At 33.4% G+C, this 14197-nt stretch overlaps 1 protein-coding gene across 1 annotated transcript in view; it reads left to right on the top strand.

Moving 5' to 3' along the window:
- LOC133333667 (proton-coupled zinc antiporter SLC30A9, mitochondrial) overlaps window positions 1–12733 on the top strand; it is a 116260-nt gene extending 103527 nt beyond the window's left edge. The window contains exon 10 of the mRNA XM_061541957.1: window positions 12723–12733. The gene's annotated coding sequence lies outside the window, so the exon portion shown is untranslated. The remainder of the gene's footprint in view (window positions 1–12722) is intronic.
- The last annotated feature ends 1464 nt before the right edge of the window (window positions 12734–14197 follow it).

Below are 14197 nucleotides of genomic sequence, written 5' to 3' on the forward strand. Positions count from 1 at the left end.
ATGCCCTCTGCCTAATATACCTTATATAGCTTTAGCCTAATATACACTTTGATACAGCAAAAATGTGTCTTATAAAATTTTTATTGACCCCATGATGCGCACCATAATTCTGAAAGGTAGTAACCGATTTCATCCAAACTGTGCCCATTGTGATATTTCTTCCAAATTTAGTTTAAGCTCGAATATGCGACCCATCAAGTCCACTCCTTCTGGTACTTCCCCCACAAAATTGTCAAAATTTTTCTGAAAATAATTGTATATTATCACGCGAACGGACCCGATTTGAAACAATCTTTACACAACCAATTATGTTTACGAAGCCTAGTTCAAACCCGAAAATGAAGCCCAATGGTCCACTCCTTCTGGTACATTCCACGAAAAAAGTCAAAATATTTAATATTTAATTTTATTTTTATTTGAATCCGATTTGACACAAACTCTACATCATCGTCTTTTTACTAACTCTAAATCATGTTTGAAGATAATCTTTCGGCTTTCTCCTCGAATCCTATATGTGACCATCCTAACCTCTAATCAGAGGACGTTCTGATGAACTTCCGACATGCTTCTATTAAAACTGTTTATTCTTGATCTCTGTGTGCAAATCTTCTGGTAATTTATGAGAAAATAACACTATGAAATATTCTGGTCATCTAGGAAAAGATTTTCTAGACCTGATCTTCAATTAGGAATTATGTAGGTCTTCTATGAGAAGTCCCTTTGTTCTATGAGAACCACTATGAAAATATATTGTAGTCATCTAGACCTTTTCATTCGATGATATCTTTATAAAAATCAGAACATTTTGCAGGTTTCCTACGAAGACTACAACAAAGTTTTTACGATGAGACATTTTCGTTGCGTGTGAATACATCTCTCGATCTCGGCCTTTTACAAGAAATCCATCTGGTTATCTATGAGAACAAATATTTTAGGTATTATATGCTGATTTATTCTTGTATTATGACATCTATAAAAAATTAGAGTTGTTGTATCTAGTTCAGTTAACTGGCCGCTCATTTTAGTTCAGCTCCTTTCAGTGAACTAGGACGGTCGTCTAGTTCAATCGTTCGCAAAAGCTCGTTTATTCAGCTGTTGTTTTAGTTCGATCATTCTTTTAATAGTTCATCACATCACGAATCGTTCAGTTGGCGTTTGTGTTCTACTTCACTGTCAAATAACAACAGGTATCTGGTGGTGGTCTCCGGATGTACTTCGTTATGGTATGTTGCAGGGTGAGGAGAATGTTTAAAATACGCTATTTCTCACGGTGAGAATTCAATAAATGATAAAGTTAATGATAAAGTTACAATGAATGAACAAGCATTTGCAATCTCTCGCGAATGATCACATTGTACGAAAAATTCACGAACGATAAAATTTCTTTCGCGAGCATTTGTTGTTAAAAAACATTGTTAGGAAAAACTCAAAAAACGAATGTTCGCGAATGCTTGCGAGCGCTGTTAAAAAAGTAATCACACACACATCGAATGGCTGTGTGTGTAGCAAAAAGTGTTGAGCATATGTGGAATAACAAAACACATGTCCAACAACTATTGAATTCACGAACGTTTGTTATTCGTGTTGTTGCTTTGAAAATTCACGAGCATTCGCGAAGGTTTGTTTTCAATCGTGAGCGAATGTCAGAAAGAATTTCAACCACCAAACGAAACGAACGATCGCAGTTGTGAGCTCTCACTCATTTGTTATGTTTGCGTTTGGTAAAAAAAATGTATCGCCATAAATTCATTCCTAAAATGAGCCCAAAACGAAAATAACGTATTTTTAATCATTCGCGATCGAATTTTTGCGCACCCTGGTTTGTTGTGCATTTTGAATTTGGGTATTTGGTAAACATTTTCCATGGATGATTTTTACAATATTTTTTTTATATCTGTGTTTACTAAATTAGGGCGATGTTGATATCTTATGCAAAACATAATGCAATCGGAGTCGCTTTCATTTAAACGAAATTGAACTAGATCAGCAAACAGGTCTAATTTGAACTGTACAACTCTACTAAAAAATTTTCGTGCTTATTTAGGATAAGCTTTAAGTGGTAAGCTTTAAGAATTTTGTTTGGAACTTTCTTAGAAGTCCTCTTAGCTCTCCATCACTACGAAAATGTTTTCAGCTTATCTGGGGTTTCAAGAAAAGCAAGAAGTTTTTTTCTCTATTTTCTCCATATTCTGCCTACCTTAGTAAAAAATCTTGAAATCTAATTTCCCAGTTGCCTGTCTGATATCAGATAATAATAATTATTTATTTATGATATCACGAATTAAAAATATAAAGCACACCACGATGTACTTCAAGATATTTGAATGAAAAATAAGATAAAAATAAAAATATATATGACGCATTTCCTGGATTCTACAGAATTTTCTGTTGTCCTACACCAGAGATTGGCAGTGTAATTAACTGAATTATGATTTTTGTAAACACATTCAAGGGGAGGTATTTCAAAACAAATCAAAATTGTTATCTTTACATTTAAATGGTATATATAACCTCAAAATTCGTATATTCGTACACTGCTACATGACGAAGACCTCTAGAGAGATTTCGTTGATGAACTTTTCCTTCCAGTTATGACATGAAAATCCTAAAAATGTCCTGAAGAGGAAGCATAGGAGGGGACCTCATTATCTACCGTAATCTAGGTTTCGTTAAAGCATTGCAATGCTCGAAGTTGGGAACAAATCGGATGCACCATTCCCATGATACTATATTTTATTTCAAATATTTGAACATTTTGTGCCGAAAGAGTGTTTTCACCTATCTATTCTAAAAAGAATTTTTTATCGAAAACAGTGGTCAATTGGAATTATTTTCAAAAGTAGTGCCCACTGTGAATAATATTTTTGTCTGATTATAATAAAATCTGTCTTATTTTTATTCATTTAATTTATTGATTTTGTGAATTTTGTTTCTGAAATGTTACAGTAACCTAAAACCTCATAAGTTCATTAACACCTTTCTTGTGTAGATCTTTTGATCTTCTCCAAAAAAAAGGAAGACCAACATTTCTGCCCACAACAAGAAATTACCTTGAAATGACCCTTTCATGTTATTTGGACAAAACTACCTGGAGGTTGAATCATCACCATGAAAAACCTTCAGAACCTTCTTCCGCATTGTTAAATGAAATTTGAGGATAACACACAAACACATTTTTTTCTCTGGGGGTATTTAAAAATAAATTAAAAATTGAAAGATCATTAAATTCAGTGTGTGAGTGTTGACTGTCATTTAAGAAGTTATCATCAAACGAAGGCAGGAATTACTTTGTGTTTTTATGGGAAGTAACATTTTTATTTGAAAATCGTGGGGAATAGCGTTTTGTTGTTTGTAGATTTTTCAATTTAGATTATTTAAAGCGGGTAATTAAAATCACATTTCGGGTTATTTCAAAACAAAAGTGACTTAAATACAAAACGATTACGTAATTTGGATTAGAATTGTAAAAAGTATCAAGTCAAACAAATTACGCAGTAAATAGAGAATACTGGATTTAAAAAAATCTACACTGAGTAGGGCTTTAAGGTAGATTGTATAATAAATTTGTCATTTCTTTTGCAACATCTCGAAATATTCATCGGAGACCCAATAAAGTATATATATTTTTGATCGAAATAAAATCCAATATCGCTTTAGTCATATCCGACTGACTTTTGAAAACACGCAATATTTAAAATAAAGCTTTGAAATTTTGCTCCTAGAAAGTTTGGTATTTCAAATTGGACCCAGATTTTGGTACAGTTTTCGATATTTCATTTTATTTATTTTACATATGCCCCATATAAAGAATGACCCGCCCCATTTTTGTTATTTGTAAGATTTCGGCTGCATTTCCCCACACAAGTGCTTCAAATTTGACATTCGACTGGTTATTGGAGAATGAACAAAATTATTTCCGAAAATGTTCGATATGGGTCCGTGTTCAGACATAAAAAAATCTTTCGAATATTATATGAACAAATGTGCAGAAAGTCGGGATTTCTGCGTTTGTTATTCGTTTGATATATTGTGTTTAACATTTATATCAAAATAATTTGGAAAATACATATGCGAATTTTTGTAACATCAATACAGGTAAGAGTGTCTGCAATAAAGATACAATGGAATGCAAAACTTGCCACAGTCGAGAGAGTGGAAAGTCGTCTGTTGTTAGCAACAGCAACACAAGTGAAATAAATTGTTGCAAAACCAACAACCACCATGTAGGGGAGAGAGGCGGAGAGTGATACCAAAACAAAACACAGCCGAACAATTAATGGTGGTTGAGGCGTTTTTAGCAAAAAAAAAAAAAAAGAGAAAGAGGGGAAAATGGGCGCAACTAGTGGTAAAGTAGAGCGAAGTAGGACAATAATTGTAATATAAAAAAATAAAAAAATAGTTTCTCTCTCATGGTTATAAGAATTTTTCCTGTATTGGTGGCAAAGTAGGAAAATAGGAAATGGCAGGAAATGACATGTTTACATTTTTGGAAAAAATAATGGCTTCCTCGTAATTATAAGAACGTTTACTCTATTCAGAGCGAGGTACATGTACCACGTGGAAAAAGTAAATATTGCAATAATAATGGTAAAGTAGAGCGAAGTAGGAAAATAGTTCTGATATTAATGAAATGTTAACATTTTTTGGAAGAAATGGTGGCATCCTCATGATTATCCGAATTTTTAATTATATTCAAAGCGAGGTACATGTACAATATGTAACAAATTAAACTATGAATGAGGTTATGAAAAAGATCTTATCTTCATTTTTGGGTATTTTCAAAGTTTATTGGTCCAATTTTTAGGATATCTCTATGTAACGACTCGGTATTTTGGGAAGTTTGTGCACAGATTCTAAACAAAATTTACTGTAATTTGAAATTTTTAGGTTCTCATAGGGTAGCAAATCCAAAAATTATCAACATTGATCAATTATTTAGGGTAGATATATAACGGTAGAGCAAATTTTTGGATAATTTGGAGATTTTTGGCACATTTTTCAATCGAATAACCTGTTGTAGATTCTTATAGGATAAAAGTCTTCCTTAAAAAAATGATCAATATTAACGCACTTTATAGAGATGTCCTCCAAGTGACGCAAGCTCCCATATTCCGGTATTTGGGTGGCACTTTTGGGCACGTTTTCAATTAAATTGGCTGTAATTTAGTATTTGGTCCTCCCCCTCATTTCTGGGTATTTTAAAAGTGTAATTTGATATTCCGAGTTGATGGAGGCTGATAAAAAAAATGTTTGGCAGAACAATTCGATACTGAACCATGTTTTGATATGGGTCTGTAAAAAGTCCCTGCCGCGTTTTTGGAAATTTTAAAAGCTTGGGCCGCACCGTAGTGGTTTCCAAGTTCACCTGAGATGAAAAAATATTTTTAGGAGATTTTCGATGTAGGTTCATTTTATGCACTATTTTTAAACCGAATTGCCTATAATTTGATATTTTAGGTGTCCATTGGATGTCAAATCTTCCCAACAACATTTTAATCGATTTTAGGTGTTTTTAATGTCCACCTCATGTTTAAAATGTTTAGGACATTTGTATGTAGACTTGGTCATAGTAAATTGTCGCCAAATAGGATGATTTTGCTTTGAGAAAATTAAATAAAAAATAAGTAAAAATGTCGTTAAGTGTAAAAAATTACGACCTAGGCGAACTTAACGACATTTTTAATTATTTTATTGTTGGAGGCTAAAAACTTCGGCCAGGCCGAAATGTTTACTATATAGTTCGGTCGGGTCGAACTTAATGAAGTTTTTACTTATTTCTCTTTAAAAAAATTATTTTTAAAATTTATAATTTTTAATTAAGCCGTGATCTGAAAATATTAGTTTCAGATATGGAACTTTTCCATCCCCTGGTAATCTTCAGCAAAGTGACAACATTTTTTCTGGTTGTTTAAACAAAAGATAGGAATATGGTATTTTAACCCTTTTTTGGTAATAGCATTGCAGTGGATTTTTTTGTTTTTTTTCGTGTCAACACAAAAATTCCAAAACTTTATCAGTGGGTAAAGTAAATATGCAGCTAAAATACAGAACATGATTAGATATCATTGGACAGGTGGTTTCAGGTTGGTTTCTTTTTTTTTTTTTTTGGAGGAAAGTAATACCAATCCGGAGCAATTGTTACAAATGCGAGTAAATGATTCATAACAAAAACAAAATATTTTTTTTTTTTTTTTTTTGAATTTCGAAGAAAACAATACAAGTTGGAATTTCTGTAGATAAGATTATGTTGAGAATTTTTTTGGAAATGCCAAAAAATGCAATGAGATCCACTTCAGTTTAAATTCTAGTAAAATCGTTGCAATTAAAAATTGTTTGGGCGATAACTTTCGCTCTGATCCTGAACCGGCATGTTACAATTTATTCTCCCCTGGCCACAAGCCCACCGCACCAAATCCCCTTTGGACAAAAAAAGAAATCTATAATCCAAATTCCATGTCCACAAAAAAAATAAAAAACAAAAACATGCAATTGTTTTAAAACAAAAATAGAAATTTGTTGCTGCAGCACTCTCCCGCAGCCGCTCTCCTATATTTGTCATAGAAAGAGACAAACAAATTGAAAAAAAAATACACCAACAACCTAAAAAACGTAACAAAATAAGCGTGTGAAAATCGAAACCTGTTTACAATCACAAACTATTTATTGGCTTTTTTCATTACATACATACGATGTATTTATTTATTGCCCTTCACTCTTCGCACAATAAACCACAATTTCAAATAAGCCAAACGAAAATTACAACAACTACAATGTTCGGTGTTTTGAAAAACAAAAACTACACTTAAACATTTTGTACAAATTGAAAAAAAATCTAAGAAAAAAAAAACAGAAACAGAAAATCCATTCACTCGATTCGATATTCATTCATTTATTACAATCATTAAAAACCATGACTGCAATTCGTTTAGGATGATGACGATAATAATGGGGGCTTAAAAAGAGATTAAAAGAGATTTATATCGGGGCATCTTGTCATCGAGATAGGAGTCTCATAAAAATCTTGAGGGGGATTTTATTGACAAAAAGTGACTCAGGTACGATTCTCCCTTAAGGACATATTCAAGTAATAAAAAAATTGGGGATGGAATTCTAAAATAGTAGTCATTGAGCTCTAATTTCAAATTGAGTTCGAAGGCTGAGATTTGGAGAGATTGAATCTGCATTGATAGACTTTATCAAATATAGGACAAAATAATACGATGTGCAAATTTTGGTTAAAATATTGACCACATTGAGGTGAAGTACCTAAAAGAAAAAAAACACCACGAATTACTTCAAGATACTTAAATGAAAGACTTTTAAGGCTTCGATGCCTTCATCTGTAGATATGAAAATGGAAACCTGGTGTCAGATGCAGATAGCGTGTTGATGATCTGGAAGAAGCATTTTGCAAAGCTTCTGGTATCAAATAGTGGCGGTGAAAAATATACCCCAGAACCAATAAGAGTATACCACCCAGGCAAGATGAGGTCAGAGTAGCAATTAATCGGCTGAAGAACAATATAGCAGCATGTGCCAATGGATTACCAGCCAAACTATTCAAGACCGGTGGTCATATGCTGGCCAGAGTAATGCACCAGCTGATTAGTACAATTTGACTAGAGGAATGCATGCTCAACGATTGGAATCTGAGCATCCTGTGCCCCGTGCACAAAAAAGGAGACAAGACAATATGAGCCAACTATAGAGGAATAAGTCCCCTTCCTATCGCATATAAAGTGCTATCCAGTGTACTGTGTGAACGACTGAAGTCAATGGTCAATTACATTATTGGATCATACGAATGCGGCTTCAGGCCTGGTAAATCCACTATTGACCAGATTTTCACTCTACACCAGATGCTGTAAACAACCCACGAAAAACACATAGACACATTCGTTGACTATAGAGCCGCATTCGAAAGCCCTATCCGTTCAGAGGTGTTTAAAGCCATGTCTACGTTTGGCATTCATGCAAAATTAATACGGCTATGCAGGATAACATTAACTGGTGCAAGGTCAGCAGTTAAAGTCGGAAAGGACCTCTCGGAGCCCTTCAATGATTCACATCCTGCTGGAAAAGGTCGTATGACCAAAGGTGAACAGACAATCTTGTGGCAGCTCAGACAATCAGATGAGACAGCTCTTGGAGTGTTTGAGTAAAAATTCTCCGAGAGATCTATGAGCCGATTTGCGTCGACGGTGAATACCGCCGACGAATAAAACATGAATTGTACCATATATTTTCGGGCAACTAAATAGTCAATCGTATCGAGCTATAGTGACTACTTTAGCTAGGTCATGTTGTGAGAATGGATGAGGATGCCCCAGCTCAAAAGGCATTTAAAAGCGAGCCAACTGATGGATCACATAGATGGGGACTACCACGAATTCGATGGAAACATCAACTAGAAGACCACATCAAATTGGAAAAACCGACTCGCCTGGAAATATTTTTAAACTCGGCTTAAGGAACAAATGTTCTGTCACAAGCCAGCTAAGTAAAGTATGTAAGCACATAAATAAAAATAAAATTTAAATAATAACACATATGACGCATTTCCTGAATTTTACAGAATTTTTTGTGTTGTCCTACAATGATACCTCCCATTCAAAAAAAAACTTGGGTTATGTAGGTCCGGAACATTACATTAAATTAATCAAAAAATCGTATAATCCGACCTCTAAATTCGTATAATCGTAAACTGATTTTAGAGACAGGCCTCTAACACTTATATAGAGACATTTTTCTACCCCGTCAGGTTCTACTTCGATCTAGGTTTCGTTTAAGCATGACAACCATGCTTCTGGAAGGAGTAGACCGATAGTTTCCTTTTATAAAGTTTTTTTGCCTCAAAGTCAATTTCATTTGTCATTTACAGCTTCAACATTTATTCTTATAGCTGAGAATCATTCTAAATTGCGGTTTTTGAGTTCTTCTCAATATTAAATCATCAGCCAATATTAGATTGCATGGAATTTCTTTGAGATTCTATAATTACGACAATAAATGAAATTGAATTACAAACCGCATTCTATATAAATAATAATGTTGTTCATCGTTCATCGATTGTTCATAAACAAACAAATTATTAATTAACTCACAAAATATTGTTGTTACAATTTAACCACAAAAAATAATATATATTTTTTTTAATTTGTGAAAAATAAGAGATTTGCTTCGGACAATGTGTCCCAAAGAAATAATGAGTTTACAATCCCCACGTAGCTATGGAGTCGATAATAATTTGCTTTATATAAGGTATATGTTTTTATCAAAGAGTAGACCACCTGTGGGGAGATACCAGAAGAGGTTGCCCTATGGACCACCCTATTTTCAGATTTAATGTAGGTTTGGTAAAATATTACGATGTGCAAACAATGAATCAAATCGTTTTAAATCGATGTGATCGCTACATAATTTTACATTTCAGTGCACTCATGTGAATTATTAAATGCAATAATTCCAAAAAACTCTATGGAGAGGGACGGTTAATATGTTCGACTTCCACCATCGAATAGGGATGCTTGGGTAAGTCGAAGTATAAGTAGAGACGTGAAGCTTTAACCGTAGTCGTACAAACTTGAACCGAAATCAACAACAGTCTTCGGCGGCCCGTTCGCTTCCAGCGATTCAATCGCTCATGCCGTTCACCAACTTCAATCGACGGGATCCCAGAAGTCCACACACCTACCTTTACAGCAGATAATATCGCTTTATATTACATTAAATTTAAGAATAAAAAATTGAAACGTAACAACTCGTTATTTTAGTAAGGTACGTGGGTCCTTAAGTCGACCCGCTGAGATTATGCATCTTTGAACTTTATTTGAGTTTGAAAGAAATGTTACGATGTACACAGTTCGACAGACATGCCATTTACCTAATATTGGATTTAAAAAATATTGAAAAAGTTTACCCTTTTTTGGGAAGATACAAGAAGAAGGGAACCAATGGGTCCCACCTTCGGACTCGATGTTTGCCTGGTAAAGATGATAGGTTTTGCAATGTTTGGTTCAAGTCGGACAGTCCGTTCGCATGATATTCTAAAATTAATTTTGACCATTTTGTGGGTAGGAGGTACTAGAAGGAGTGGATCGTATTCCCCATTTTCGAACTTGATTTAAGCTTTGACAAAATTTTACGATAAAAAGTTTGGATGAAATCGATAACTTCTTTCGGGAGTTATCGTGTGCACCAGCCAGACAGATAGACGAACGGACGAACATTTTTAAATCGACTAGAAATTGCATGAAACTGATTTGATCCAAAGAAACATGGGGTCCAAAACTAATATTTCGATGAAGTACTAAATAATGGTAACCCCCATATACAGTATTTTGGTAATTATGAACACGATTTTTAAAATTTGGGACTTTTTCTTGCGGAAATCTTTCGGAGATATGGTACTGCTCGGACCCATGTGTTTTCTCATTTGAAGTCCTGATTGGAATTTTATTTCTTTAACGAAGAAGTCCATACTTCCTGAGATGCGGGTATCTATTATCATTGAAATTGTCTTTATTAGAGACTTTTTATATAGAGATTCCCTACCGAAGGACCAATACCTAAGGTAATTACATTTTAGTAACTTACATTTCTGCCTCTTTTTATTGATACCCATATTGTTTTTAAGAATTTTGGGATTTTGGGCCCATATCTCAGGAAGTATGAACTTCGTCGATAAGATTTTTTCAAAAAGAAAATTTAGTAATTCAAGACGTGCCCTCTGTGTCTTGAACTTGAATATATCAAAATTTGTGTCTTTTTTCGAAGTTAATATAATTTTAATCAACTATTTTTTTTCTAAGAAAATTTGATTCGGTTTTTTTCTATTTTACATATAGTACAAAATATATAGGTTTAGGGGTTTTTTTAAGGAAAAAAATATTTTAATATTAAAGAAAAACATTTTTTCTAAGCTAATTTTTTCTTTCCTTTCGAAATATTATTTTTTTCTATTTTTCAAAATTATAGTACAAAATCTGTAGGTTAAAAAAAAAAGCAAAACATATTTTTTTACACCTCTGTTATAAATTTAAAAAAATATATTTTTTCCAAGCTTAACGGCAGACGTAGATTTTTTAAACATTTGTTTTGAAACTATGCCATGGGTGTAGATTTTTAAAAAAATACTGTATGTTTTGGCTTAAGTTGAGATTTAAGGAACCCGGTGATAGAAAGAGTACATGTCTGGCTCTCGTATGAACTAGGATTATTGACTTCGCACAACAATTAACAACAATTAATTTGACCACAAACTAAGTTAAAAAATAAAGAAGATCTTCATTGATTTGGCTTTGGCCTAGTTCATACGAGAGCTATACACCCCCAGAAAAACGTGTCAAAATTTGGAATCGATTGGATTATTCGTTTTTGAGTTATCGTGTCCACCATTCCTAAAACACTGCTTCGAGAAAAATGCGTTTAAAGTTTGAGAAGCCCTCTTGCTGTCACCTGATGCTAAGACAAAAAACCGACTATATCTTCAAAAATTTTTGAGATTTTCACTTGTAAAATTTATAGAGACATTCTTGTATTAGTGTAGGTTCAAATTAAAAATTAGACACCGAGAATGGGGGGTCCCCTTAAAGGCTCATTTCTCCCTAATAACGAAAATATTACCTTCATCGATTCATAAATGATGAAGTTATGAGCATAGGAAAGTCATATAGTTTCGTAATCAGGAAGACGATACCTAATTGTGGTAATCTCATAAAAATCCGAGATGATTTTTTAAGCAAAGCCTCGGCCACATGTTTGTTTTTTATTTTTTTAACTAAGCCGGAGTTTAGTTCTGTAGTTCTTCAGTCATTTTTTTTTTCAAACATTATTTGTTCATTTTTTCCAAATTTTCATTCTCTTTTATTTGTTTTAATTGAAAATGTGTTTTTATTTTGCAAAACTAAAAAAATTTTTAAAAAATGCCTATAGTGGAAAATGTGTTATAATTACCTTAATATACGTTTTATTTTCAATATTCCATTTATCTATTCAATGTTGGGTGGGTGATTGGTTGACAGTTTGTTTGATTTACTCCCCTGTAATACTCCAATTTCTGTTGTTTATTTACTGGGATGGGATTTTTTGTTGTTGTTTCACTTGTTTTACAATAAACAATGGTAATTCTAGAAATTGTAGATAGTATTCTAGTTTCGATTTTTTTTGATTATATTTTGTTTTTGTTAATTTCTTTTCGATTTGTTGTTTGTTTGTTTTTTTTTTTCGATTTTATTTTTCAATTTCAATTCATATGCAAACGAGTGTAACCGATGTACATAATGTTGTAATATAACTCTCTCTATTTATGGATGATTACAAAAAGCACACACACATCCATACACAACAATAAAGCACTTGTTGTTGCTGTTAAAGCACCACTAACTTCCGGTTATAGGTAGGTTGGGGGTTTGTTTCAAAAACAAAATTTTACCAAATCAAAAGGTTATCCCAACAACTTAAAACTCTTTTGTTGCCCAAGAGCGTTCACAATTCATCCAACAACAAAATAAATAAAACAAAAACAACTCAACACAACACAACACACCAAATTATGCACAGACTCACTCTAGTTATGTTTCGTAGTTACAAAGATTCACACATGCCGCCAACATTAACGAAAATACATATGTTTATGTTTGTATGTATAGTTATGTACCTATATATCGTTTTATGTAAAAGTATCTCACATTTGTGGTTTTACATGAACTTTATTTTTGTTTTCTTATTTTGTTATTCACTTCTATTTATTTGTTGGCTTTTTTGCTGTTATTTTTTTTTTTTGTTAACAACAGCGGTACACTCACACAATTACAGAGCACTAGTTATTTTTTGTTGTTGTTTGCTTGTTTTTGCCTTTAACGTTGTTATTGCTATTAAGTTCATATGATTTTGTTGCTTTGGTTTGGTCATGTCACCACAACTTAACTCTTCTTGTTTGATTTTGTTTTGGGGTTTTGTGTTCTCCCCTTTGGTTTTTGTTGTTGTTGTTATTGTTACTCCACTACACTGAGTTTTGTTTTAAATCTGCCATGCAGAATATTATTTTTATTATTGTTGCTGTTGTTGTTTGTTTATTACTGGGAAAAAATCCCATAGAACCACAATTCACCAACTCCACTACCTTCACTTATACCAATTGGCTGCTCCCACTAAATAATGTTATTTGCCACTTGCAACTCCACTCTGCAACACTGGGAGTGCATCACAACAATTCTTTTGTTTTGTTTTTATTGGAGCGGTTCCGTTTTCAATAACCGTTTTCCGTCGCGTTTTTTGTGTTTGTTTTTCTTTTTATAATATTGTTTTGTTTTATTTTCAATTGTTTTTTCTTTAGTTATTTATTGTTTTTTTGGTTTTCTTTTTCTTCCACTTCCACTGTATTTAATGCGCATTTCACGTGTGCACGTGTCGATAGTCGTTTTCTAACTAAACCCCACAAAAAGGTAAGTTTGCCAGTTATGCTATGCTCGGATGGCTTAGCGTGGTTTTATATTTGCCGGGATCGGGATCGGTGTTGAGAGTTTCTCTCTCTCTCAGTGGTAAATTGTGAATTGTGTTGGAAAACATTACCACAGGTAGAAACAAAAAAGTACGAAAATGTACCTTAAATTCTACTTCAAATGATAATAAATTATAATTATCGAGAAATATTGGCCAATATTTATACCAGTTATTTGCATAAATAACATATGTTATAATTTAAGCGTAAATGTATTCAAGAATAATAAAAAATCGAATTTTTGTTTTGGTACGTTTATGTCAATTCGTACCTTTTGTTAACAAAAAGTACGCTTGTTACAAAATTAAAAATAGCGCAACTCTAATTACTCTCTCTCGAGAGAGAAACTCTCAACACCGATCCCGATCCCGACAAATATAAAACCACGCTTAAATTACAAGAGACAGCCAACCAACGAACGAACGAACTACCTTGTGTGGGGAGAGTGACTACACACCATGTCGAGAGAGCCTAACACAAGTGGGAGCAGTAGTTTTGCAAGCACCAACAAGCACAGCACGGTGGTTGTTTACATTTCTTGTGGGGAGCTCGGCAGAAACAAACACACAAACACTTGTTGAGCAGATGCTCTCTCTTTTTCGCTCTCTCCCACTGGATTTATTTCACCATTCTTGTAATGGTGAAATGTGTGGTATTTTTGTTTTTATTTTCTGTGTGTGTGGGGATCTAAGCAGA

Source organism: Musca vetustissima, unplaced genomic scaffold (genome assembly GCF_032173495.1).
Source record: "Musca vetustissima isolate MV318-11 ecotype Yass unplaced genomic scaffold, APGP_CSIRO_Mvet_v1 utg8392, whole genome shotgun sequence".
NCBI classification, from domain to species: Eukaryota; Metazoa; Arthropoda; class Insecta; order Diptera; family Muscidae; genus Musca; species Musca vetustissima.